This window comes from Labeo rohita, chromosome 17 (assembly GCF_022985175.1).
Source record: "Labeo rohita strain BAU-BD-2019 chromosome 17, IGBB_LRoh.1.0, whole genome shotgun sequence".
NCBI lineage: Eukaryota > Metazoa > Chordata > Actinopteri > Cypriniformes > Cyprinidae > Labeo > Labeo rohita.
The window spans coordinates 18120312-18148212 of NC_066885.1; the positions used below are offsets into that span (position 1 = coordinate 18120312).

Sequence of the window (27901 nt, forward strand, 5' to 3'; positions counted from 1 at the left end):
GCTCATTACATTATCATAAGAATCAGTGAGTCTATTTATACGGCGTAACAAAAGCTATTAATGAAGTTTCTGTGTAGAATGGACATCTAAAGTGAAGTAAATCAGTTTCCTATGAGGTTCAGTTTCAGTTGTGATGCTCTCGGATTGAACAACTATCCATGTGGGTAGAGAACTGTCACAGTCAGCCACTTGGTTTTGAGACGTGTGAGATGTTAGATGGCATGAGAGTGTTTGAAGTATCAACAACAACAACAACAACAACAATCAAACCAGGAGAAAATATCTGCAATTGTGGCAGGTAAATACAAAATAAGTTTTCTTAGAACAGAAATCACTTTTGTGCAGTGTTGATAGCACACCATGTTCAAGACACTAAGTATCCTTATCTATGATCATCTTTATTTATGATGTTGTCACATGGATTGTAGCATTTGATACAGATCTCTAATATTCTCTGGTCAATGCTGTTATCCTGCATAGAAATCCACATTTTACACTTTTACAAAGATCTAGCAGCTATTGATGTGTCCTGTTCTTCATATTACTTGCATTCGCTGCGGTTGTAAATATTTCTCTGTCACTGCATTGTTACTGAAAAAGGTTTCCTGGTCTAGTGATCTCAGAACGCCCTTATTTTTTCCTCTTTTAGTGTTTCCATTCAGTGCACTGAAATTGAGAGTCTTATAATGTGACTACAGTGTGTTGAACAGTGACACCGTAACACACAGGTGAAGAGAAAATGGTGAGATCTTCTATTGTGTATTGCAGTGTCAGAGTGCATTCTGTCGCATTGAGCGGAGGGTTTTCTGCTAGATTGTGGGCTTCTGTCAAAGAGCTGCTGTTTGAGAACGATGGTTTTTGACAGGAGAAGAACTCATGGGACTTTCAGCATGAGGAGCTTCTCTCACAGTGTGTGGGGTGTGTGTTGTTGCTGTGCTGTTTTTTTTTCCCTGTGTCTTGTGTGTGTGTGTTTGCATTCTCATGCCTGGTTCAAACTATGACAAACTCTTTGAAGCAGAAAAGGAAGTCCCATTATTACTTAAACTTCATGTTTTTAATTAAAAACAATACATAAGTGTTACATATATAGAAATTATAAAATTATGAATTTATTAGAAGTTGCAGGTTACTATATATATGTATGTAGTGCCAAGTTCTGTCATTAAACTATAGACGGCACATGGCTGATGAGTCATTAATGCAAACTAATGATATTTAAAGCATTAAACTGCTTAGTACAAGCAGTTGCATACACAGCCAATGAGCTTACTACATTTAAATGGATGGTTAGTATTTCACAGCACACTTTCAGGGTTCTTCTGAAACCCTCCACCTCCCCAGCTCCACCTGTATAGCTCTGCTATGGATAATTATATATGCTATTTGTGTAGCAGCAGTATGTCTAAAATACTCACAGCACTGTATTGGCAGTAGCATGTTCCTTGTTTTGCAGCAGTAACAATCCTCAACAACAGCAATAACCAACAGCAACAGCAATTCATCAGCATAGCAGATCTATTCCACCAAGACCAAATACATTACCATTGCCATATCCATTACCATACTAAAATCTTCAGAGAGTTGTCATGATAGAAATAAGAATATGTATAAGAATATATATATATATATATATATATATATATATATATAATAAACTCTGTGTATAGTAGGCTTAGTTTAAATTCATATGAAAATATACTGAGAAATGCACTAGTGAGAAGAAAAGGGGAGCAAAAACAATAGACTGTCAGTCAAACAGAAAAAAGATGCCCTCTCTCTTTTTCTCTGTTACATTCTCACTTTCCTTCGTAGACAGGTGGTATCACCTAAGACCCCCCAACTCTGCCACTCGACACAAAGTCATCCATCACCACAGCAACAGGGCCCGTCATTGCCTGGGAAGCGAGGGACTGCTAGGGCAGATGGGAAGAGAGGCAGCTCAACTGGTCTTCCAGCATCAGGTGGTCTGGGAACGATAAAAAAAGAAAGACTGAAAGAGAAAGAGGGCATCTTCCTTTGACACCAAGAAGTTTAAAAATGGAAGAAAAAAAAAAAAAACTTTCTTTTTGACACACAGACAGTAATGACAGGTGTGTCTGTGACCGGAGCTCCCAGCTGGAAACTCCAGAAAGAAATGTCCAAAGCATCCTCAAAAAAAGAATAGTCAAATCTGACCCTTTTTGTGTTAAACCTTTGGTCCACAACATGGACATCCTGGGGATGAAGGGTCCGAGTCAGAGAAGGTTTTGACCGTGTGTCACTGGTGTTAAAATGCATGGAAATGTTTCATCAAAGGTAGTGCCATCTTTCCTGTAAGGCAGCGGAAATGGATCAAAGCAAGTGACCTGAAGAAAAAAAAACTTCAATTCCTTCAGAGTTTCCTTTGACATACTGGAGACATTTAAAGAGAGAACACTCATCAAACTGTATTCAGTCAGAGAGAATGCTTCCCACATCTTAACGACACACTGATGAAACAAAAGAGCATATTCAGTACATGTCTGATTGCACTAAAATGCCATAAAGAGAGACAAGACATCCTTTGTTCAGTCCTGTCACCCATCAGATTGTCCAATCCATCGCTTAGCTAAATATAGAGTAGAGGAGGGTAGTTATAACACTTTTTACTGCAGTGGATATACTGAGTTTCTGTGTTGAAAGTTTCTGTATCGGCACATACATTAAAGTCTTGGCTACAAAACAGCTATTGAACATTTCCACCATCATCACCCCAATAATGGTGTAACGGTCAATTTAGTTTTCTAAATTACTGTATGGTTGTTACAGTTATTATTATAGTGATTTCATGTACAGACAAGATTGGAATCATGTGGTTGGATCATAAAACCAACTGATATAAACAGACTTTTAGCAATTAACTTAATTAAATTAATAGTTAATTAATGTATACAATTACATATGGGTCATTCCGTGTCAAAACAAACAAATATTGGAAACTTCCATGGCCCAAAATGTTGATTTTCTTAATATTTTTCTGGAGAAAGACAAACATCAATAGTGATGAAAGCCAAACTACTAAATGTCACAGATGTATATTTACTGAGTAATCAACTATTTTGTAGAGGGAGGTCAAAATGACAATTTTCACCTGAGTGGAGCCAAATTAGAGGGGTGTAAAATTACTTTAAGAAGCTGACAGCATCATTATTTTCTTTCTGCACAGAGTTTGGTTGGTCTGTTAGAAAAATCTGTTGACTTTACCCACTTTTTTGCTTCATTATATGGTAACGGTGACAGTTCAAAAAAGATAAAAAGCACTTTTTGTGTTCTTTGCCTCTTGTTTCCATGCCTGTAACTCAAGAAGTATTAAATATATCTTAAAACCCTTTTAGATTCTGGTTCTTAACAAACTTTCCTTTTGGTATCTTCATTTTAATGGCCCCTGATGGTTTAGTCCCAGAGATATGTAGATCTTAATGCATCTCCATGAGTTACCGCATTGACACCCCGTCATTTATGAGACTGAACCAAACTGGGGCTTAAAAACGGAGACTCCAAAAGAAAAGTTTCATAAGAACAAGAATCTAAAATGACATTAAGATATATTTAACATTTCTTGAATTAAAAACTTTTAAATGTAGGAAATATATTTGTTTTTGGCACTCAGAGGGGTGTGTTGTATTCAGTTGTTTTGATAGAGGAAAACAAGATAGGTTTCCAGTTTCAGTATTATTTGTTCTTCAGACATCCCTTTTAATACAATAACTAATCAGCTGTTTAAATAGTTACCTACATTTTGTTACTGACCATAGAAAATGGGTAAAATTAAAACATTTTGGATATGGAGTCACATTGGGGACCCATTATCTATGGGAATGAACTAAATGAGGGCTTAAAAATGAAGAGTAAGATATCTTGAATACTTTGAGTTACAAGCATGATTTCAGAAAAAAGAATATTTATGGCACTCAGACAGGTATGTTCCATGCAACTGAGCTGAGAGAAAAAAATGAGATACATTTTATTTTTAACATTATTTCTTCTTTAGGTATTCCTCTTTAAAAGAAAAAAGTATCTGCTATATAATTAAGAGCACTGTAAAAAAACAATTTGTTGAGTCAACTTAAAATAATTTGTAACCTGGCTGCCTTAAAAGTTCAGTCAACTCAAAAAAAGTTGAATTTGAAATGTTAAATTGTACTAAGTGACAACTTAGATATTTGAGTTGAATCAACTTAAAATTTTAAGGCAGCTGGGTTACTTACCCATCTGTACCCCCAAGTTTAGCAATCACAAATATCTAAGTTGTTACTTAGTACAACTTAACATTTCAAGTTGACTAAACTTACTTTAGTTGACTGAACTTAAAATTTTAAAGCAGCAGGGTAACAAATTATTTTAAGCTGACTCAACAAATTGTGTTTTTTATTTTTTACAGTGAGTGCTGTAGACCCATTCTCAGTAGTCTGTTATAGACTTAAATTTAACATTTAAAATTAAATGAACTTTTAACTTATTTAATTTTATTTGTATTATTCAGAAGAGATCCAGTACCTAAACCACCATTATTTTACCTATAAAGTTGCCAAAATGTCTAAATCCATAATGACAAATGAACCAGGCCAAAAAGAAATTATGATTTAGTTGTACTGTCTATTGAAGATTAATATGAACAAGAAGACGTGTAGTGAAAAAAAAAATAGTAAACCATATTCTTTCCGGATGATATTAGATTTCTTAAAGAGCACTGAGTGTGTAAGAAACAGGCATGTTTGATTTGGACCGGATTAAAGAGGAGTAAGAAGTGATAATTAAAAATTCTAAAACTTTTCTTTTCTTTTTTTCAGTGTTTGTTTGTTTGTTTGTTTTAAGAACTAGAGAACTTCAGCACCAACGTGCTTCACATGAGTTAGTAAAAGAATGTTTTATTTGAAGCCTTTTTATGTGTAGATCAAACCACAGCAATAAAGCACAGCTCTTCTGACTCGTATGTTTCATCTCGGGTTTACACAACAACAAAGCTCTAATTAGCAGACGACAATCACATCAGTCCTGTTGTCACCAGCTTAACTGACATTGGCAAACATTAGAGACTAGATTAAATGCTTTAAACAAACACCACTTCTGTTATTATGATGACATATGAATATAATAATTACATGCTCCCAAAAGCTACACCAAATGTCACTTTGCTAACACGACTATCCTCTGGGACACTTCTTGAAGATTACTTGTAAATTCCAGGCCCTCTGATAACCAGTCTACTGTAAGTCTCTTACAGAAAAAAATATATGTATACCATGTTGTAATATCTATAAATTCAAGTATCTAAAATTTATAGAACCAATGTAAATATGTATTCAAAACTTCAAAAAATAACAGAAAAGCTTTGAATATCAGACAAGTAAAAATAAATATTGAGAAAAGTCAAGATTCAAGGCAACTTCAAGTTTGTGATCCTAGTGCAACTCAGCTATTTTATTGGTGACGCACTGTTCTGTGTTGCATTGTCCTGCTGCTGTTACGAAAAGTCAGTTTTGACAGAAAGAGACACATAATAGAGAGAGGGTGAAAGGAAAATACGGATGTGACTTAATTGAGGTAATTTAGGTGAGTGTGTGAGAGAGGATGTCTCTTGTTTGCTTCTCTCCTTTCTGGATGGCCTCTTTTGATCGAGCAGGCTGCTATTGATGCAGAAGGAGACCGAGTAACACTTGACTTCAGCCCCCTTTGAAGAAGAGATGGAAAGGGAGCAAAAAATAAGGGCAGGAATAATGGTCAAAAGAAAAGGGTGGAACCTATTGCCCTCAATCAGCACAGAAGTGCATGCTGGGAAAATAAAGAGTGAAATTTTCCCATTCTCTCTTTGTTTTCTGATTGTTAGGTTTTTTTACACGGAACATGAAAGCAGCACATAATTTTTCGTTACTTGTGTTATGGGGTTACGAGGTGTGGTGGAAAACGTTTTCAAAGTGTTTTGCAATACAGGGTTTTATAAAGCAACATAAAATAATGTGTTGAGTTTCATTTCTTTTTCATATCCACCTTTTTCTTTAACGTGGAAGTAAGCCTATGGGTGAGACTTCTGGTTCATTATCTGCTATAGGAAAATAACGAGAAGCAAGAGTGTAACTTTGGTTTGAAAAGTGGGGAGGACACAAAATAGGGGAAAATAGTTTCGATTTGAATCCCATTTCCTGCATTTACATACATTACAAACTCAACTAACTGGCTTCTCTCCTGTATGATTTTGTGTGAGTCTCTTCAGACCTTAGAACATGAATTATGAGCTTCTTGAACGTTCCCCTGATGAGAATAACAACATGCCGTAAACGGTAAAACTGTATGCGCTACAAACCAGTGTGCTCATTAAGATAATACGTTAAAATATGAAGACACACCTATTGGCAATATCAAGCAGCAAAATGAGCTGTTTTGTACAGATTAAAAATAGCTGGACACAGATGAGACCAAAAGCCAGACTCATAAAATTTACAATTGGCCATGCCCACTCTTCCCAAAAAGTAGATAGATTAATTATCAGTTGTAGCCTATGGAAATGTGACAAGCCTTCTCATGTGAGTTCAAATTCGTGATGATTAGGTTTGTAATAATTGACGCTTTATAATTTGTGGCTATCATTATACAACATATTAAATGTATAGTTACTGCACTGCTACATTTACGCAATGTTCATGCATGCATTGAGAAACAGATCTAATGCTTTAGGAAGTTGAGAGGAAACAACATTATAGACTGATGCAGCAGTGGAGTGTGCCAGAAGCCAATGAGGGAACCCCATTAAGACTTAATACCCAAGTTGGTAGCTGAACCTAACTTAGCAGAAATGCTTGTGTGTGATTTGTAAAGAACGGCATAATTACAGAAATGTCCCGTGTGTATATTAGAAGAATGTTATGTAGTATTTCCTGCACCTTTTATGTATGCTGCTAGTTAGTGCTGGGTGATATACTGGTTTAAACACGGTAACCCGGTTCGAATTACTAAACACACACATGTATGAATTAAGAAAAAAAAGCATAGTACAAATGGCTTAGCAACATAGACAGTGTTGTGAATTGAGAGGAGATCCCTGTAAACGACATACACTTCTGAATAATGGTTGGTAAAATTTAAGAGCTATTAATAACACACAACTAATTCTTTAACTGGGTAAATAAACCAACTGTAAACAGCTGTAAACAGAAGCCAGAGATGCTGCAGACAGAAACAAGCTAAGAGGAGAAATACTGTAGCAGGCAGAGCAAAATCACTGTTCACGATGCACAAAATTTCTGAAGAAAATCCTAAATACTTAATTGGGGTGAGGGTTTGTAAATGTATTTCTGAGGACAAACTACTATGTTTAGAAAAGTTTAAGTGGTATTTTCTTTTCATCTTACCTATGTATAATGCATATTAATGTATTTAAAGAACCACTGAAATGCTTTGAAACAGGCAGTGTTATTCTATGTTTTAACGTAATTTCAACTAAAACAGGAAGACAGGGTGGGGCATATCAAGCAGTTCCACCCCCTTTTTAGTGTTTTGTTTATATTGTTTCAATAGTGTTTAGTTCATATCACATATCATATATGTGCGTGCCGCTGTGGTTTGACTTGTGGTTTGATGTGCGTGACAGCCTGACACCAGACTTCATTTGCCCTTACGGAAAGCATATTTACACTGAATCGTTCCCTGTCCCCTATACCAGGGGTGGGAAATCTTGATCCCGGAGAGACGGTGTCCCTGCAGAGTGTAGCTCCAACCCTAAAAAAAAAAAAAAAAAATACCAACCTGTATCCTGAAGACCTTGATTAGCTTGTTCAGGTGTGTTTGATTAGGTTTGGAGCTAAACTCTGCCCTATATGTGCCATTCACCGTACAGATAATACAAATTCTGTCAACAAGTGACTGATTTTTGGCCGCCATTTCAGCGTCTATAGCGAAGGGGGTGGGACGCTTTGGATTCTAGAGAGCATTTGGAAAGAAAGTTTGATGAGAAGCTGAAGTGCAGGGTGATCTAATCATTGATCCATATTGGCAGAAATTAGAGACTCTACATTTTGAATGTTTATATCTTCTAAATGCGAATTTTGGAATTGTTTTGGAGCACACTAGATTATAAATAACATTAAGGCTAACATATTCATACTAAAAGTCAATAAACTTTGAAAGTGCGGTGCTGCTTTGTTTACAGCAGTAACCAAGGAAACGCTGTATTGCTGCTGTTTCATCAGCGCCACTTGCTGTCAGAGAGTGAATTAGCGCTCTAAATCAGCCCATCTGCTGTTTTTGTACAGTCAGTCCTTGCTTTTGCTTTCAATTTTGAAAATTACATGTAGCATCTTTGTTTAGATTGTGATTAAAATGCAGTGTTTCTGCACATATTTCATGCATTCTGATTCATATAAAGGACCAATCAGGGAAAAAACTGTGAGAAAGCATGAAATCCTGGAGAAAAAAAAAGTGAAACAAATTTTTGGTCAAACCATCCAGCACTACTCCCAGTGCTAAAATCATATTTTACTAGAGTTGTCAATGTTAGTGCAATCTGCATTGTAAGGTATGTAATCAAATAACTGGTGCAAGTGCTATTAATGCGGTTCATTTAAATGTAAGTGTGAACCCTGGCATCCAAACATTTGTGTGCACCAAACAAGCAAACCTGGACTGGGATCCCAGTCTGCTTTCAAACAAACTCTGAAATATGGACCCAACAAGAACCAAAGACATCTAAGCAAACCAAAAATATTCTCTTTTCATCATAGGAGCTGCAATATGTTGGCTATTACAGTTCAGTACAAGCATCAAAATTGCCATCTCCTTGTAGTAGATTTTCATTTGTGTGTGCAACAGAGGAATTAGTTATTTTGGATGTTAGGTTTTGCTGCAAAATATATGTCATAAAAGCTGTCCTTTCAGTTTGTGACTCTATCCTTTTGGTTTTTGTTTTGTATCTTTAGGTTTTGGTGCTAAAAATGACAGTGTGAAGCCTAAGCGAGCCAGGACAAAAGGTATAATTTTCTTTTTTGGTACAGCATGACTCAAACAGGTTTGTTTTAGTGATTCAAAAGCATATAGACTAGTGTAATCTGCATCATGAACAAATGACTTGGTTCCTTTAATTCTTTTAATGAAAAAACAGTCTGATGAATCATTTACTAATCTGTATCTCCTAGAGTGGTTATGAATCAACATCTGACTCACCGAATTTTTATCATTATTTTCAGTGTCCTTGTGTATAGTAAGAATATACACAGGTATGCCTGTGTATACAAAATAAATGTTTAGCAAGAAGATTGAACTGAGGTATGCAAAAGAATCTGGTGAATTTAAGACTTGTTAGTTTTGGATAACAGGCCGGTGTTAACAGTCTCATGATGGCAAGTGCTCTCACAGCACAGTGCTTAATTCAAATAGTTTATCTCTCAAGATTTGAAATGGTAATGTAGCAAATTATGACAGTAATTTTGCTGAAATGTACAATTTCAGCAGTTCTGTGTGAAGCTCGAATACTCTTGCTATATTATAATGGAACAATTTGAGTCATTAGTTGAATAATGAAGGATCCAATGTGGGGGCATCTACCACCTCCCTGTCTGTCTGCTATTTCACAATCTTTGATTCTCAGTATTTTTCACCCTTTTCTTGTCTTGTTTTCTTGTTTTTCTCTTTGTTCTGTAAAAGATGTGCTATAAAGGGAATTAATCTGCAAAATAACTGTCTCATAAAAGTGTCCTGCAGCACGCTTTGCCTGCAGCTGAAGCCAGAGTCAATTCTGAATGAAATGGTTCATGGAATCACTGCAAGACAGACAACATCGCGGGGGTAATAGAATAGCATTGTTTTTGTTTCAAGGTTAATATCATGCATAATTAAAATTCCAATTATCTGGCTGGAGGGTTATTCTGAGCTATCTCATGAATATCAAACCATACAGACAGCATACAGTGTTTGTGCGCTTTTAAGAAAGAACCCGCAATCGGTTTGGTCTCCATTAAAAAGGTCAAGGTGTTCTGAACTTATCTATAGCTCTGAGAAAAAAGGCAGAGGACAGGTGTGAAAATAACTGGAGGTCTATAGAGAGAAAGGAGAGATGGAATGTGTCATGTTGTGTGTTGGCTTTTAGACAGATAACTGCAGTGAACTGACCTTTGCATTCAGTCTTTTAAGTTTATGAACTGATCAAGCATATGAGGACCAAATTCAGACAGTGGTCATTTAGTCTGCCTTTAAGGCTGTCTCGGTCTCCCAGTTCTGTCTGGATACTTTTTGTTTGTTTGTTTGAATAGCTGGGTTTCAATAGGGAATTCTTGTTTCACAAACATTTGATTCTGAATTCACATTTGATTTGTGAGCAAATGGCTTTCTTCACATATAGTATGAAAAATTCTCTAGTCGGGTACAGCTAATTTTACAGATCAGTGTCTCAGACTGATTCAAATCAATAACTCATCTGTTTGAACTGTTCATTAAACAAACCAATTCATAAAGGATCATTCATTTCAGGGCTTTACTTTTCACACTGTATGTTTTGCACTCACTAAAATGCTCGGCCGGTAAAAGTCATCCATTTCTGGAATCAGGCTACACAAGTTGTGCTATATGGTTTTGATTCGCTAACAAGAATCGTTCCAAAAGAGTCAATTGTTTGTGATTTGAACTTCCCTATGGCCTGTTACACAAAGCCAGCTTAACAAGCTAGTTGAGTTTCCAAGTAAGTTTAGAGCTGACAAAACCAAACAGATCCAAACAGGTTTAGTTCAGGTTCAGCGGGTTTATGATTAACTCTGGAGCGTGTGTACCTGAACGTCTGACATCTGCAGTCAAGCATCAGTTTGATTCAGTCCTTGCGAGAGAGACTTTGCTGAAGATTAAGAGATTGTTGTGAAAAATATCATGAATTTATTTTACACATTTACAAGGAAGGAAAAATATGTCTGCAGGTTCCTCAAATATCTGGCCATATCAAATCAACTGAATTTATTTCAGAGTTTATATTGGTTCGCAAAGAGCTTAAAAGAAAACATGTAATATTTGTAAGAATTATTTAAAACACACACACACACACACACACACATGTGTGTGTGTTAAATAATTTTCAAAATATAATATGATATATAAATACTTATGTACTGTATGAAGTGCCAAATTGGAAATAATTATATAAAATTGAAATATGTAGAATATATATTTAAAAATCTGAATATATAGGTATAAATCAGAATCTATAAATGTAAATCAGAATACGTAGTTATAATTCTATATATATAGAAGTAAATTAAAATGTATAAATGTAAATCAGAATACGTAGTTATAATTATGAATAAATAGAAGTAAATAAGAATATATAGTTATAAATCAGAATTTATAAATGTAAATCAGAATACATAGGTATAATTCTGAATATATAGAAGTAAATCAGAATATATAGTTATAAATCTGAATATATAAATATAAATCAGGATATATAGTTATAAGTCTGAATATATAGAGACAAGCTGTAATATAAAAATGTAAATCATGAATATATAGAAATAAATCTTGTGTCTGAATATATAAATGTAAATTGTGAATATGTACTTATAATTCTGGATATATATAAGTTGCAATATATAGATATAAGATAAAAAAATATATAGATTAAAAAACTGAGCATATGCAAATCATGAATATGTATAGAAGTTAATCTGAATATATACTTAAGTCTAAATAAACTGAAGTAAATCCAAAAATATAGTTGTAATTTTGAATATATATCAATTGTGAATATATAGAACATATAGTTACATCTTAACATAAATGTGACAAATTATACTATATATTCATGATTTACATATGTGTGTGTGTAAACAGTTTACATTTATATATTCAGACTTACATCTACATATTCACGATTTACATTTATATATTTAGACTTATAACTATATATTCAGATGTACATCTATATATTCAGATTTCTAAACATATTCTGCTTTTACTTCTATATATTCAGATTTTATATAATTATTTCCTATTTGGTGCTTCATAGTGCATTAAGGAAATATAATTAATTTAAAATAAATATATTAAATAATTTGCAGGAAAAGCTGTCTCTCAAAAGCTGAACTGTTTTTAGATTCAAAAGGAAGAGCACTGCTTAAACACAGGGCATAAAACATTGATACAGGGAAACTTCTTGGTGATAGTTGCTGATAATGGCAGAAAGATTTACAGTGAGATCTTAATAATCGATACCAGAAACCTTTAAATTAACAAATTAACCAGAAAGTCTGTTTTTACCCAGGCGTGCGCGTGGTGACAGCATTCAACAAAGCATGTGTCGCATTTATGGTGATCTCTTTACGCTGAAATGGTTTACAGGTGTGCAAGAGAGAGACAGAGGGGAAGGAGGCAGGGAGTAATTGGGAGCCACTTAAACACAGTAGAAGCTGATGATGAAAGCAAATCTAGAGTGACAAGCCCAGGCCTGGTTCAGAGTACCAAATACTCTGAGCACACAATAGAATCCTGATTGAGACAGAAAGAGGGAGCAAGCGGCAGATGAAAAGATGGAAAGAACAAGAAAAAGCGCATGTGACAGAAAGAGAGCAGTGTGTTTAGGAGAGAGGGGGCCAGTGAAATGGCAGAGTGAAGCTGTAATTAAGTGAGCAGTTCCTGCAGCAGGAAAATGCTAATTCCTCTCTCACTATTGCTGCTGATTAGTCATCTAAAGCAGCTCCTGAAGAGAACACTAAAGTCTCCCAGCATTTGGCCATATCTACTTTAATATGAAAGTGTGGGAGGTGGGAATTGTATGTATGACTATATGTGATTCTAAAAATAGCATTGCTCATCATAAAAAGTAATTACGGTCATGTATCTTGTATTAAGTGTATAGCTTTGCTTTGTCTCGCTGTTAATTGACTAAGGGTTTTTGCTATGCATGAGTGCATCATACTTTTTAATGCATCATAGGTGTAATTGCACATTACTACAATAGTCTTTAACTTCAAAAACTGTGTATAATGTTACGCATGACACTCAGGCTAATTTAAAGTATTCAAATAAATAAATTATTATTAATATATTACAAAAACTTTTAAAAATGCTGGGATAAAACAGCCTAGCACGGGGTGAAATATGGACAAACCCAGCGACTGGGTTGTTTTGACCCTGTGGTTGGGTTAAATGTTTAACCCAACCTTCTGGGTAGTTTATTTAACTTAACTATTGTTTAAAAATTACTATATAGCTGGCATGAACCCAAAATAAGTAGTAAATTAAAAATCAGACTCAATTAATACTCTAAATGTTGGGTTCAAAACATCTCAACTTGGGTTATTTGGTGACCCAGTGCTGAGTAAATATTGGACAGAAAACATTGGTTGGGTTAAATGTTGTTACCCAACATGCTGGGTTGTTTTGTTTAAAAAGTATTATGTTGCTGACTTAAAATGAGCTGGATATTAAAAATCACACACAGAATTATGGAGGCAACAGCAATAATCAAAAGATGAACATTTATTATTACGCAAGAACACATGGACAAAATACAAGACAAATTGAATTTATTTGGGTGAATACAGCATAGTTTACTATATTACATACATTTAAACTTGTTTAACAAGCATTTTAGAAAAAACTTGGAACATTTAAAAGTAGCATTTTAATTTAAGTATATTCAACCGTTCTCTGTAATTGCTTTTCACCGAAATGATGCTTATTCTCGTGCTGGTGTGTCTGCAAAATCTAAGCCTGTGATAGTAAAAAAATAAATAATAATAATAAAAAAAGTAAATAAAATAGCCCAATGATTAATGACTCAGCAGCTTAGTTACAGAAAAACTACCCAGCACCTGGGTAAAAATATTAAAAATAACCCAATAAAATGGCCCAAAAAACTGAACCCAGCATTTGTTAGAGTGTAGAGGCATCAGCAATAAACAAAATGTTAACATTTATTAATAAGCCATTAAAAAATAATAATTTAATTAATATTTATTCTACTTATTATTAATAAATGTTCATTTAAATTACATGTTAATAAATGGTAATTTCCAACCTATCTTGGGTTCATTTTAATTAAGTAATAGTTAAATAAAATAACCCAGAAGGCTTGGTTAAATATTTAACCCAACCACTGGGTCTAAACAACCCAATTGCTGGGTTTTTCCATATTTCACCCAACACTGGGTTGTTTTTAACTCAGTATTTTCTAGAGTGTATAAAAATTAAAGTTAAAATGTTAATTAAAGATGCTATTTTGTCAATAAGTTGCTTTTATTGAAGAGCACGTATTAAATTTTCATAAATGTATAATTTTTTATTTTTTCATCAGAAATACTGGAATATCTTGGCTTGTATGAGTGGGTGGGGGTCTTAAACTGAGTGTGGATTCCCATTTGCAATTTATTTTACTTCCTTAATATGACAAATTTTTGAGTTAAACAAGATGAAGAGCACGTTATTAGATTTTGATTAGAAAGGCAATTGTTTTTATTTGGAATAACGTGCACCAATGAGTCGTTCAAATGGAAACTGGGAAATGCATTAAGAAAGTAAACAGGGTCTATTTTGACTGCATGTTGATTTTTAATACGCTCTTATTTTCCCAACATGAGGAAGAGAGAGGTTGTCGATTGTATTTGTCTGTAAAGAAATTAATTGCTCAATTGCTGAATATATTGAAATAAAGAGTGTGATTTAATAACTGATTTTCAGTTAAGAGCACATTTTTTATCTAATGCTAAATTCAGTATTTGAGTATTCCAGTATCATACACTTTTCTGTGTATTTGAGCACCGCTTTTATATAATTCTCTAGTCACATATCATATTCTCTCAGTGGCATTTATTTTGAAGAAGACAGTGTTTACCTGATATACATCTTTGGTGAATCTCTCTGTTGGCCTGGCAACCTATTTAGATGGTAGCGGGGGTCTAGCCTCCTCTCTGGTACCATCTGGCTCGGAACAGAGATGGAGCTGGCGTAACCCTGTTGACCCATGTAAACACACACGCATGAGAACACACATACACGTGTACACAAGTGTGTACACTGATCCACCCACACCCACCAGCAGGTAGAAACAGTGCTGGGCCATCTGCTTTTTCCTCCATCCAGCAAATCTCCAAAGATCCCTTCCTCTCTTTCTCTTCCTCCCTCTCATTTCATTTTAATTCTATTTTCATACTAGTTACACCAACAAATTCCCAGAGCTGCATGTATGAAATCTAAATTAGTTTTTTAGTGTCACTAAATGTTTTCACCAGGAGCATGTATGTTGTCGTACGACCGAGAATTTGATAATCATTGACCACTTTTCAATTTTGTTGTCAACACTTAATGAAAAAGCTCAGTTGTTGAGTAGGAGATTTAATTTCTGTAGTGTTTTTTTGTTTTTTATAATGAGCGGTAATGCTGTGCTAAAATATGTTATTTTTAATGTTTTGTGTTCGTTGTTGTCGCAACCAGAGGTAGAAGGCGTCAATAACGTTATTTCCCACACACAGCATTCAGACACATTTCCACGGCTAATCTGTTCAACTGCAATCACAAAACAAAATGCAAACAACAGCATCCACAAAGATTTCCTGTTATGCATCCATTGACAATATAAAAATGATAATAAGGTGGATTAGAACCCAAAAACCCTCATATACAAGGCAAAAAATATTTCCTATAGGCCAGAAAAACTTATTTCATCATTACACTTAAAAAATTAAACACATTTTGAAATCAATTCTTGTGTAATTATAATGTAAAACATGTGAAAAATAATTTTGGTCAACCTTAGGTATATAAATTTAAGCAATTATGAGCCATATTCAATGGGAAGTAGGACCAAAAATGTCCACCCTGTTAAGGACAAATGAACAAAAATTTGAAATAATAAATGTATGGACATTCTTTAAGAGTCATACAGCTAATTACAATACTAATTTTGTTTAAACTTGGTTGTGGTGGAAACACTATGTAAAACATGCCATATGTAATATGTAATAAAGTTTAAATACAATAACAGGGTGGACGCTAACAGAGTGGACTTTTTGATCAAAATCAGCCGTTACACTAAGTCTGAGCAAAAAAGTGCTTCCACAGAAGGTCTGTAAAATAAAGAATTCAATGCTACATTTATAAATAAGTAAATAAGTATTTACTTTTTTCATATTCTTAAGTTGTATATATTTAAGTTGACCACATCAGATTGGCAAGATAAAATAAGTAAAAACAGACAATAAACAAAACAGAGGTTCTCACTCACTTTTCCCAACTGTTTTCCCTCCAAGAAAATGATTTGATATGATTGGCTTTCATTTAAAGGGCCGGTAGTCGAATATAACAGGGTGGACAATATTTTGAGGGACTAGCTAAAAACTGTTATTTTTTTAAAAAAAAATGAATTGAATGCTTGGATAATACATATACACTAAATAAACTGATATACTATTACTGATATACCAAACAACGTGAAAAATATCTATTAAAAAAACACTCATATCAAGTGTTGTATTTATCATCAAAATGGCAGACACAAGAACATAAGACATAAGAACATAAGAAAAATTGCGGTATTTGTTGGTTTAAAATGTTTAAAATTTTAGTTATTTTTTTTAAAAAGTTTAAAGGGTGTTGTTTACGTCAAAGACAACTTTTTTTTTTTACATTTTAATGCAATAATATAATGATCTTTACTGGGGACACAAAAGGTACCAAATCCTAGGAATGGCGCATTGACATTTTAGTTTGTGTATTCATCCACTGATCTTGGATTGATCAACAAGATTTCAAATGGCTGTGTAATGAGAAGTTAGTTTTATGTTGAATCAAATAGCCACTCAGTGTGCTGTTAAAATTTAATTTAAATTATTTTGCACATTTATTTATATTTTATTTGTATTTCAGGTTTTTACATTTTCTATCTTTTTGTTCTTGGACAAAAAGTGATGGAAGAGAGCTAAAATTCCTCAGCATCATGAGAAAATACTTCTGGATCAATGCATCACCTTGTAAAAAAGAGGTGTGCTTAACTGAAATAAATGTGCACTTGTAATACTTCAAATGTAAACGTATTTTAAAAAACTGCACTTAAGTGAACTTAGTGTACACTTTTAATGTTTCTTACCTTTAAATATACAGTACTACTGACAGGACAGATCAGAATTGACAGGAAGTGAAGTGGGAGAGAAATAAGGGGCGGGATCAGGAAAGGCCCTCAAGTCGGGATTTGAACACAGGACACCCATAGCGCAACGGTGCCAGAACGCTGCCCACAAGGCTATTGGCGCCAACATAAATACACTTGTTAAAAGTATGCTTTGTAAATGACAAATTAAAAAATAACATACAATTAAAGGTCCAAAACATTGCAATCAGTTCACACTTAAGTATAATATTTCCATAATAAGTACTCTTTTTGAAAGTATGCTAAAGTGTACTTATTTTTCATAAAGGTCACTTGTGATTAAATATTTATGAGCATAACCTAAATAATATTCAAGCTTTTGCCTTTTTGAGACACAATAATGAGCACATTTGTAATCCTCAACATATGCGTACCTCACTGCACTTTCCCAGCGCACATTTCCAAACTAGCTCTGTCTCCACTGTCCCGAACACACAACGGATGCCCATTTTCCACAAGTTAGAAAGATTCTTTAGCGTCTTCATGCAATGTCTGAATCATTTTTTGCTTAAAATTCATCAGTGGTCATTTAAAACAACACCTTTTTTACCTTGCCAAAACAGCTCTGTTCACAGCAACCCATTTTGGTGCATGTCTCTTTAAATGCTAATGAGTTACTGCTCACCCTGCCCCTCTCTTCCATTTTTTGTGCATTTGGTGACATGTTACTATCAAAAACAAAACTAGTCCACTGTGTCGTCAGTGGCTCTGATGTCGGGAAAAAATGAGTACTTCTGTTTCACACTACAAGCTTGAGCTTCAGTGTGAAACTGGCCTAATATTCACTTTTACATCCAAATACAGAACACCTGCACTGCTTACAAGACGTTGTTGCTTCAGCTGCTCGAGCGTGGAGAAAATGGCAGACAGTGTACAACTGATTTCATACTGCTCAGAAAATCAAATCGGCTTGATAATTGAGACTGTTTAGGTTTTGGGGGGTTTAAAAAGGGTGAATGGGTTTTTATCATTGTAGGGTGGTTAAGTCCATACTAGGGCTGCCCTCGACTAAAGATTTTTCTGGTCAACTATAGTCGTTCATTTTAAGCATTAGTCAACTATTATGCGCACATTTATTAATAAACCATACAAATCATAATAATGAGCCTTGAACTGCCTACATAGCCTAATAAGCGCTCAAGCGCAAGCAAAAAAAGCTTGCCACAGTGCCCCGGCAGATATAATTATGAATGTGTCAGAGAAAAACTGCATTAACGTTTTAATAATTTATCGATAAACTAGTGCTTTCTTTGTTTTCGCTTAAGAGATGAAGTAGGTGACACTGACAGTAGTGGACGTGCCTTTATGCACATTTCATACAGATTATATAATCTGAGAATATTTGTTTTCTATTTGAATTGATTCATTTAAAATTTTCACAGAGTTTCAAAGTTTTGTGCTCAAGTTCACAGAGACCGAGAAGGCAGACTCGCAAACGCATCCTGTTTGCTTTAATTATTTTACAAAAGCGCAACGTTTCGTTGTAATTGTGAGTGCACACATAAACATAGAGTCCTTACAGATTCGAAAGATGTATTACTTTTATCTGTATAACCAGAAATGACGGAGTATTTTAAGAGCAAGTGTCCGCACCGGCACCTCCATCTGTGATGCAGTAAGTGTGCTACTGTTTAGCTTCCTCACTCCACACAGACACTTCAATCGTGCACATTTTTCTAGGTTAACATTAGATTGAGCAGCCATGTAAAGTTGCTACTACATATATATTTCAGATGAAAAGCCGTATTTGCGGTCGATGAATGATGTACTATATTACCACACAGACCAGCCGTTAACGATCTGTCCGCCACGGACTGCATGACTTCACTAGTTCCTGTGGAATTTTTTTTTCTGTGACTAAGCGACTAATAAAATGGTCAACCAAGCCTCCTCTTGTCGAATACAAAAAAAAGAATTTTGCATCCATTTAAAAACAAAGTAATACCCATGTTCTCCACCTCCACCCTGCAGTGTAGTGCTCCTTTTCTTTCACTATCTCTTCATCCATTCAGTTCCTCCGTCAGCGGCTTGAGCCCTGCAGCTGAGGCCTGCACTTCAGTGGATTCTCGTAATTGAGTTTTAAGTAATTATAGAGAAGCTAATGCATCTTAAATGCCTTTAAATTAGGAATAACGATTATTTACGCTCACTTTACATAGGCTGGCGGCAAGAGCGGTTCAGTTGCCTATATATGTTAGCAAGGTATCAGCAGACGTGTGTTTGTGTGAGCCCATTTGATTCATTTTTCTTATCAAGTAGGTTAGACGCTGTAAAGTTACCCCATTCGCAAAAGAAAACAGCAGAAGGTGAGAAAAAGATGGTAACCTTTCTGTTGACCTTTGTCAACACCAGGGATCAGATGGAAGACCCTCTGAGGAACAGCGAGGAACATTTAAGAAAACTGCAAAAACTGTGAAAGGGAACAGCCTACAGGATATTTGACGTCGTTCAGAGTAAAACCACCATTTGGAATCGTTCAGAAACGTACAAATCTTGGACAAAGAAAGCAAGCACCTTTAATCTGCAACTTTATACCTTTGGAAATAGAAAACAGAACCCTTGAATCTCTAGATCCCCTGACCTCCACCCTTGAAGCTTCAACCTTAAGCCTGGCGCATCCCAGAGGAATCTTTCTTTCCTTTCCACCTTTTCCCTTTTCTTTTTTTTCTTTTCTAACTTAATGGAGTTTGTTCAGTGTTTCTTTACATGCATAATTCTCCCTGAACAAGTACTTCCAAAATCCTCCCAAAACTGTTCTTTTTACATTGACGTTCTACTGTAAAATACTGTCTTTTACTCCAAAGGAACTGCATTCTCAGAGGCCCGATGTCCTGTGGTGCACTGCACTCAGTCGAATGTAGTTTTAAAAGCATTTTAAAGTGTTAGAGACAGAAACTGGTTCAGATGGAATACATTTTCCATGAATTACATCAAGACAGTCAGCATGTTCGCTATCAGGCATTGGCAGCCTCCGCATGCTTTCTGTCAGCCAGCATCATCAATACATGTTTATCCTCAGGTTCTTCTGATTAGCTTGTTTTTGTGGTGTTGATCTGGTTTATGATTTTTTAATCTTCGAAATTGCTTTCTTTGTTTTCTTAAACAGCGCGCACGTGCTCCCGTGTTCAGTGAGTGTGTGTGTGTCTTTTCCCTTGTTAAGGTGATTCAGTGTGTTGCTAAGGGATCTCTGAGCCCTCAGCTCTCTCTACAAAGCTTTTCAATTAGCCCTTAATTGCCTAATTACCTCTGGGCATCAATGAGCAATGGAGAGAAAGAGAAAAAGGGGAAGAGGAAAGATGAGCGATCTAAAATAAAATTCAGTGTTTTAGTGGAGAGGTCAAGGTATGCCTGGTTAGCATGGTCCAGTTAGCCCCTACTGGTAGATGATGTAATTACACCATCTGAATACAACACCATTCCCCTATTAAATGCCATTAAAGTGCATTATATTATTCTTAGATTATTTATTCTTTGATATGTTTTATCCATTCCTTTTTCTTTTCTTTTCTTTTTTATTCTTTTCTTTTTTTTTTTTTTACAAGTAATATAAATAACAGGTTACATTATAATAGTAACTGCACTATCACAAGACAGAAAGCATCTTTCTCCATTAACTGAAATTAAAAATTAGCGGTGCATTCAGATCCTTTTTCCCCTTTCCTTGCTTCCTTCCTGCCTTTAATATAAACAACACATATTATTATATTCTGATGCTAAAAGCATTTTCTTATTTAACTTCCATTAGAAAGTAGCTGTGCATTCTAATAATTTATTTCTTTCCCCTTTTTTTTTTACAAGTACTATAAATAATAGGCTATATTATAATAGTAACTGCACTATCCAGATACAGAAAGAATCTTTTTCCATTAATTGAAATTAAAAAGCCCTGCATTCCGATCCGTTTTTTCCTTCCTTCCTTCTTTCCTTCCTTCCTTCCTTCCTTCCTGTATTCCCTCAATATAAATTACACATTTTAGAATATCCTGGTGCAAAAAGCATTTTTCTTATTTAACTTCCATTAAAAAGTAGCTGTGCGTTCTAATAATTAATTTCTTCTTATTTTTATAAAAATAAAATATTTTATTTTATTCTATTTATTTTCCATTAACTTAAATTCAAAAGTAGCTTGTTTTATTTTATTTTTTATTAACTGAAATTCAAAAGTAGCTTTTTTTTAATTAACTGAAATTCAAAAGTAGCTTATTTTATTTTATTTTATTTAAAAGTAGCTTTTTATTTTATTTATTTTTTTATTAACTGAAATGCAAAAGTAGCTTTTTTATTTTATTTTATTTTTCATTAATTGAAATTTAAAAGTATTTCTTTATTTTATTTTATTTTGTTTTTCATTAACTGAAATTCGAAATTAGCTTTTTTATTTTGTTTTATTTTTCATTAACTGAAATTTAAAAGTAGCTTTTTTTATTTTATTGCATTTTTTATTTTTCATTAACTGAAATGTAAAGGTGGCTTTTTTATTTTATTTTATTTTTTATGAACTGAAACTGAGAAGTAGGTTTTTTTATTTTATTTTATTTTATTTTATTTTATTTTATTTTATTTTATTTTATTTATTTTTCATTAACCGAAATTCAAAAGTAGCTTTTTATTTTATTTATTTTTTTATTAACTGAAATGCAAAAGTAGTTTTTTTATTTTATTTTTCATCAATTGAAATTTAAAAGTAGTTCTTTATTTTATTTTATTTTATTTTATTTTGTTTTTCATTAACTGAAATTCGAAATTAGCTTTTTTATTTTGTTTTATTTTTCATTAACTGAAATTTAAAGGTGCCTTTTTTATTTTATTTTATTTTTCATGAACTGAAATTCAAAAGTAGCTTTTTTTATTTTATTTTATTTTATTTTATTTTTCATGAACTGAAATTCAAAAGTAGCTTATTTTATTTTATTTTATTTTTCATTAACTGAAATTCAAAAGTAATTTTTTTTTTATTTTATTTTATTTTTCATGAACTGAAATTCGAAAGTAGCTTTTTTATTTTGTTTTATTTTTTCATTAACTGAAATTCAAAAGTAATTTTTTTTTATTTTATTTTATTTTTCATTAACTGAAATTCGAAAGTAGCTTTTTTTATTTTGTTTTCTTTTTTTATTAACTGAAATTTAACGGTGCCTTTTTTTATTTTATTTTTCATGAACTGAAATTCAAAAGCAGCTTTTTTAATTTTATTTAATTTAATTTTATTTTATTTTTCATGAACTGAAATTCAAAAGTAGCTTATTTTATTTTATTTTTCATTAACTGAAATTCGAAAGTAGCTTTTTTATTTTGTTTTATTTTTTCATTAACTGAAATTCAAAAGTAATTTTTTTTTATTTTATTTTATTTTTCATTAACTGAAATTCGAAAGTAGCTTTTATTTTATTTTTTTAGTAACTAAAATTTAAAAGTAGCTTTTTTATTTTATTGTATTTTTTATTTTTCATTAACTGAAATTCAGAAGTAGCTTTTTTTATTTTATTTTTTTTTTATGAACTGAAATTCAAAAGTATCTTTTTTATTTTATTTTATTTTATTTTTCATTAACCGAAATATAAAAGTAGCTTATTTTATTTTATTTTCATGCAATATGCCAGCCAAGCAACTTTTATTGGGATGAATGGTAATGCTAATGGCTTTCTCCAGATATTGTAGACCACATCAGTTTAAGTTCCTTGAAAATACTCAGAGTTCATAAGTTCTTGTGGTGGCAGCATAACAGGAAAATGCCACATGATGCATGTGGAGCTTCAGACTGAATCTCTTTTCCACTTTTTTCTCCGTCTCTCTCTGCCTTTCTCTCCTCCTGATCTCTCTAGAAATGTACCTCTCTCTTTCTTTCCCATCTCTCTCTCTCTCTCTCATGATCCCCCTCCCCCAGTCTCTCTCTTTCTCTTTCTCTCTCTCTCTATCTCTCTGGAGGGCTCTGAGGGAAGCAGTGAAGCGCCACAGCGAGCTCCTGTCTGTCACAATCACACATGTTTCCCATTAATGTGACAAACACAGTTGACATCCAATTTCCCCCATGTGCGCCAGCTTCCCACAAAATGGATGATGAGACTGCAAAACCCCCGTTCATGATAAACAGCGGCGTTCCTCTGCCTCAGGGGAGGAATCCACACAAGCAGTGCCATCAAACACATGAATGGCATCTCATCTCATACTAAGTGAACGACCAGGGCAGGTGCGCAGGGGGGAAAAATGAACGGAGACGCGCAGTGGCAGTTGTTATTTGCGGGGAGCGGACGTGTCTAGCGGCGGAGGCAGACACTGCGGCGCGCGGAGCTCTGACAGGCCGTTTAACTGTGCCATCATGACCTCTTGTTACGCCTGTAACAAACAATAGTCCTCAAACTCACTGAACGAATGTCGACTGTGTCAGAAGAACTAGCAGTGAAACTCTTTTGGCATTCTGGGATGCCACCGTCAATCTGCACAGCCTCTGCTGTCATTATGACGTCAACGACCGGCACAGCCTCCGCGAAACCTAGTGGCCTGACAGACAGACGCGTGTCATTTCCTGCCGAATGCTTCCACCTAGTGGTGGATTTATCGCAGCACTTGTCATTTCAGGATGGATGATCAATGACAGCAGAAATGCAACACAGTGGCTGTAATTATTCATTAGAACGGCAGCCATTAAAAGACAACAGCAGGCCTTATGAGCAAACTGCTGAGCAAAGTGAATGCGTGGAATACGATTACTTTGTTATCTCTCTCAGCGGGACATCAAGCGTTTACTTTGAACAACAAAACTTGGGCTTTTCATTACTCTCTGTCTGTCTCGTTCTTCGACGCACCCTAACACAATCGCCCCAATCGTGCAGATTTTCCTATTAGCATCAGATCAATAGTCTTCTTTGGTTTCCTCTATGCTACATTCCCGCTCTAAGTGAAACCGTAGTAAATCTGAGTGAAATTAAATTTACTAATTGGTTTCCGAGGGACAAAGGAAACAAAACTAAATTGATTGCTGTAATAAGTCTTTTAGTAAAAGCACTTTCAGTTCAACTGTTTGGAGGGATTTTATAAAGCAAATTAATTTGTCTTGCTTTCTTTCTGCGCTTTCCTTCTTCTTGCCTGTCTAGTTTCATATTCTCACTGCTCTCTGTTCGTTGTTCTCTCCACACCTGCAGGAGGATGAGTTTCTGCTGTGCTCATTGGGTTGAATTTCGGTCTTGTGCGTTTGACCTCACCTTGATGAACACTTGGACCTGGAGGCAGCAAGTGAGTATAATTAAGAGGAGGGGCACTGGGTTATTATTGCTCCTGAATAACCTACAGCATGTAGTGTACGGGCGATTTATTACATTATGTTTATGTAAGTTGATTTAATACTTTTTTGCTTTATTTAATTTATATTACTGGCTTGTTTAAATAGTTTATATTAAAAATGAACGTATTTAAAATTAATTCAGTATTAATTGTATTTATACATATTTCAGTCTCAGTATTTCTTTTATTCTATCTGTCCTTTATGATGTTAAAAATATAATTATTTTGTGAGAAATATCAGTTAGGGTTAGTCAGTTTTTAAAGAAACTAATACTTTAATTCACCAAGGACACAATAATTTGATCCAAAAAATAAATAAATAAATCAGTAAGATTTTGAAAATGTGTTTGAAAGCATATATTTTACACTAATTCATAAAAACAAAACAAAAACAGAAGTCAGTTGTAAGTAAATTTGTTTCAGTATGAGTGAATTGTGTAAACATTCAGTATACACACAGTCCCAGTATTTCATTTAATTTTATTTTCATTTATATTATAAATTATTTAGTCCAGTCCAGTTCCCGATGCTCTTTAAAAGCAGACCTGAATGTACAGTTGAGGTCAAAAGTTTACATACACCTTGCAAAATCTGCAAAATGTTTATTATTTTATTACATTGAAAGTAGTAAAATTTATAAAAAAAGACTCTGTTCAAAAGTTTGCTTGGATTTTAATACAATGTTGTTACCTGAATGATCCACAGCTTTTTTTTTTTTTTTTTTAGTGATAGTTGTTCATGTTGAGAACATGTTGATTGTTGTGACTTGTTTGTCCTGAACAGTTAAACTGCCGGCTGTTCTTCAGAAAAATCCTTAAGGTTCCACAAATTCTTTGGTTTTACACCATTTTTGTGTATTTGAACCCTTTCCATCAATGACTGTACGATTTTGAGATCCATCTTTTCACACTGAGGACAACTGAGGGACTCATATGCAACTATTACAGAAGATTCAAACACTCACTGATGCTCCAGAAGGAAAAACGATGCAATAAGAGCCAAGGGATGAAAACTTTTGAACATAATGAAGATATTTGTTTTTCTTATTTTGCCTAAATATCACTTCTCAAAATTATACAGTCATTGTTGGAGAGGGTTCAAATACACAGAAATGCTGATAAAAACCCCAAAATTTGTGGAACCTGTATTACCAGTATTAAAAACCAAGCGTATGTAAACTTGAACAGGGTCATTTTTATAAATTCAACTATTATTTTCTCACATCTTTTATGTGAAATATCTTGTTCAGGTCAGTACTAAATAAAAAGTAACATGCGTTTTGTATGATCCCTCTTATTTTGGTAAAATAATTAACATTCTGCAGATTCTGCAAGGTGTATGTAAACTTTTGACCTCAACTGTAGACTCAGTCATAGCTAGTGACTGATCTTTTTTTCTTTTTTCTTTTTTCAGAAAGAATAAAAAATGTTGGTTAAAGAAAGGGTAGATTGGACATGAGAAGATCTATAACATGCATTTAGAAAATAGAAAAAGTGAGTTTTCATTTAATTTCAAGTACATGATTGTCTTTTTAATGTGAGTGTTTAATATTTGTTGCTAGAAAAGTCCTAAATCATACGTTTAATCATGTTGCAAATTTTTGTAACAGAAACAATAGGTAATAACATTGGTCCACCTTTATGTCTACATGGGGTGCAGCATATGCTCTATTGATATTCAGTGTAAATATGTATGAGGGGAAATTGAGGGGGAAAAAAATGTGAGGACATCCGATAAGTTGTGTGAGGGCTCCCTCCAGTGTTGAGGGGAGACATTTAAAACCATATTACAGGATTTTTATTGTTATTAAAACGTCCATTGTATGGTAAATATTTGTTGTAAATACGTTTATATCATTGTTATCTGATGTTTCATGTTTTAAAGCTTATATATACAGACTTTATATATAATTATTTCACTTAATTGTTTAGTGAGCTTTTGTTAGACATTTTAATTACAAAATAATTAATACAAGTAATTAAAATAAAATGGCTAATCTTTTGATGTTGCAGAAGCCAGCTAATATAACATGATTAATATTTATTTGGCATGTTTGTGTGTTATTTTCTGCTTAACTAAGTCCCTCACGGCATGTACATGCACACACAAACTATGAAACAATCAATACAGTCTAGATTTATACACTGTGCAAAAGAAAAGAAAACGTGCTCACTGGGGGCATCAAGGCAGTGTTCATAGACTAATTTATTGTGACATTTTCATTAACTAGTGATTTGAGCAAAAATTCCTAATCAGGGAACAGTTTAAGCATTTAATGAGAATGTCCTTCAGAAGGGAAGGAAACTGATTTGTTTTACATTTTAGAAAAATCATTTTACTGCTTCACTTAAAAATGTCAAAGAAAAATACTGTTAAATCTGTTAAACCGGTTCTGCTTCCTGATAAACATGTCTGACATAAAATTTCTAGCAGCATATTTATTCCCCAGTTTAGTCTACAAGGCAAATACTAAAAAATAAATCTGAATATTTTCCCTGAAATTATCCAAGAATGGAAATGAAAGGGATTGGGGCTGGATAAGGAATAAATATTCATAAAGCAGACTACACCTACTTGAATTACATAATTATAATTTCTACATCTATAAAAGTAGCCCACCTCAAAAAAGATGACGAGTACAGCTGAAATAACAAACTAAAAAATGTAAGCTGTTTTATCTAAAAGCCTTTGTTATTGTAAATACATTTTCTGTTCTGTTTTTTTTTTTTTCAACCTTAAATCTTAAAGAGAGAGTTCACCCAAAAATGAAGATCCTGTCACTGTTTGCATACAGTGACATATGTAACCAAAATGATCGATTTTTCTTTTATGCCAAAAATCATTAGGATATTAAGTAAAGATCATGTTCCATTAAGATATTTTGTACATTTACTACCATAAATGTATCAAAACTTAATTTTTGATTAGTAATATGCATTGCTAACAACTTCATTTGGACAATTTTAAAGGCGATTTTCCCAATATTTAGATTTTTTGCACCCTCAGATTCCAGATTTTTAAATTGTTGTATCTCAGCCAAAATATTGTTTTATCCTAACAAACCATACATCAATGGAAATAATTTATATATTTAAATTTCAAAAACATGGACCCTTATTACTGGTTTTGTGGTCCAGGGTCACATATAATCAAAGTAGGTTAGGTCCAAAACCACTTTGGATCCCACTGACTGTATGGAAGGAGAAGAAAAAAAAAAAATAAACAAACAAAAAGAGACAAGAAGTATCTCTTTTGTGTTTTACAGAGAAAAGACAGAACAGGTCTGGAACAACTTGAGTGAATTATCTCATTTTAGGGTGAAGTGTCTCTTTAAAGTTGCATTCAACTTAGCCATGTAATTTTGTAAATAATATAGGAAATGACATAATTAGTACTAAAAAATAGTTTTAATAGTACTTGTCTGGCTACACAAGACTACCCCGATCACTATTTTAGTCTTTTTAATCAGTCACCACCGGGGGCCGCTGATGC

The 27901-nt window shown here is 33.8% G+C and overlaps 2 long non-coding RNA genes across 2 annotated transcripts in view; one reads left to right on the forward strand and one right to left on the reverse strand.

Annotated features, from left to right (window-relative positions):
* The window catches only part of LOC127180261 (uncharacterized), a 67533-nt gene extending 41459 nt beyond the window's left edge, over positions 1–26074 (forward strand). The window contains exons 2-4 of the long non-coding RNA XR_007829607.1: positions 8928–8978; positions 24271–24361; positions 25823–26074. This is a non-coding gene — a long non-coding RNA (uncharacterized LOC127180261). The remainder of the gene's footprint in view (positions 1–8927; positions 8979–24270; positions 24362–25822) is intronic.
* LOC127180260 (uncharacterized) overlaps positions 655–27901 on the reverse strand; it is a 35647-nt gene continuing 8400 nt past the window's right edge. Inside the window, exons 2-3 of the long non-coding RNA XR_007829606.1 lie at positions 14822–14940; positions 655–1966 (exon numbers count right to left, since the gene is read on the reverse strand). This is a non-coding gene — a long non-coding RNA (uncharacterized LOC127180260). The remainder of the gene's footprint in view (positions 1967–14821; positions 14941–27901) is intronic.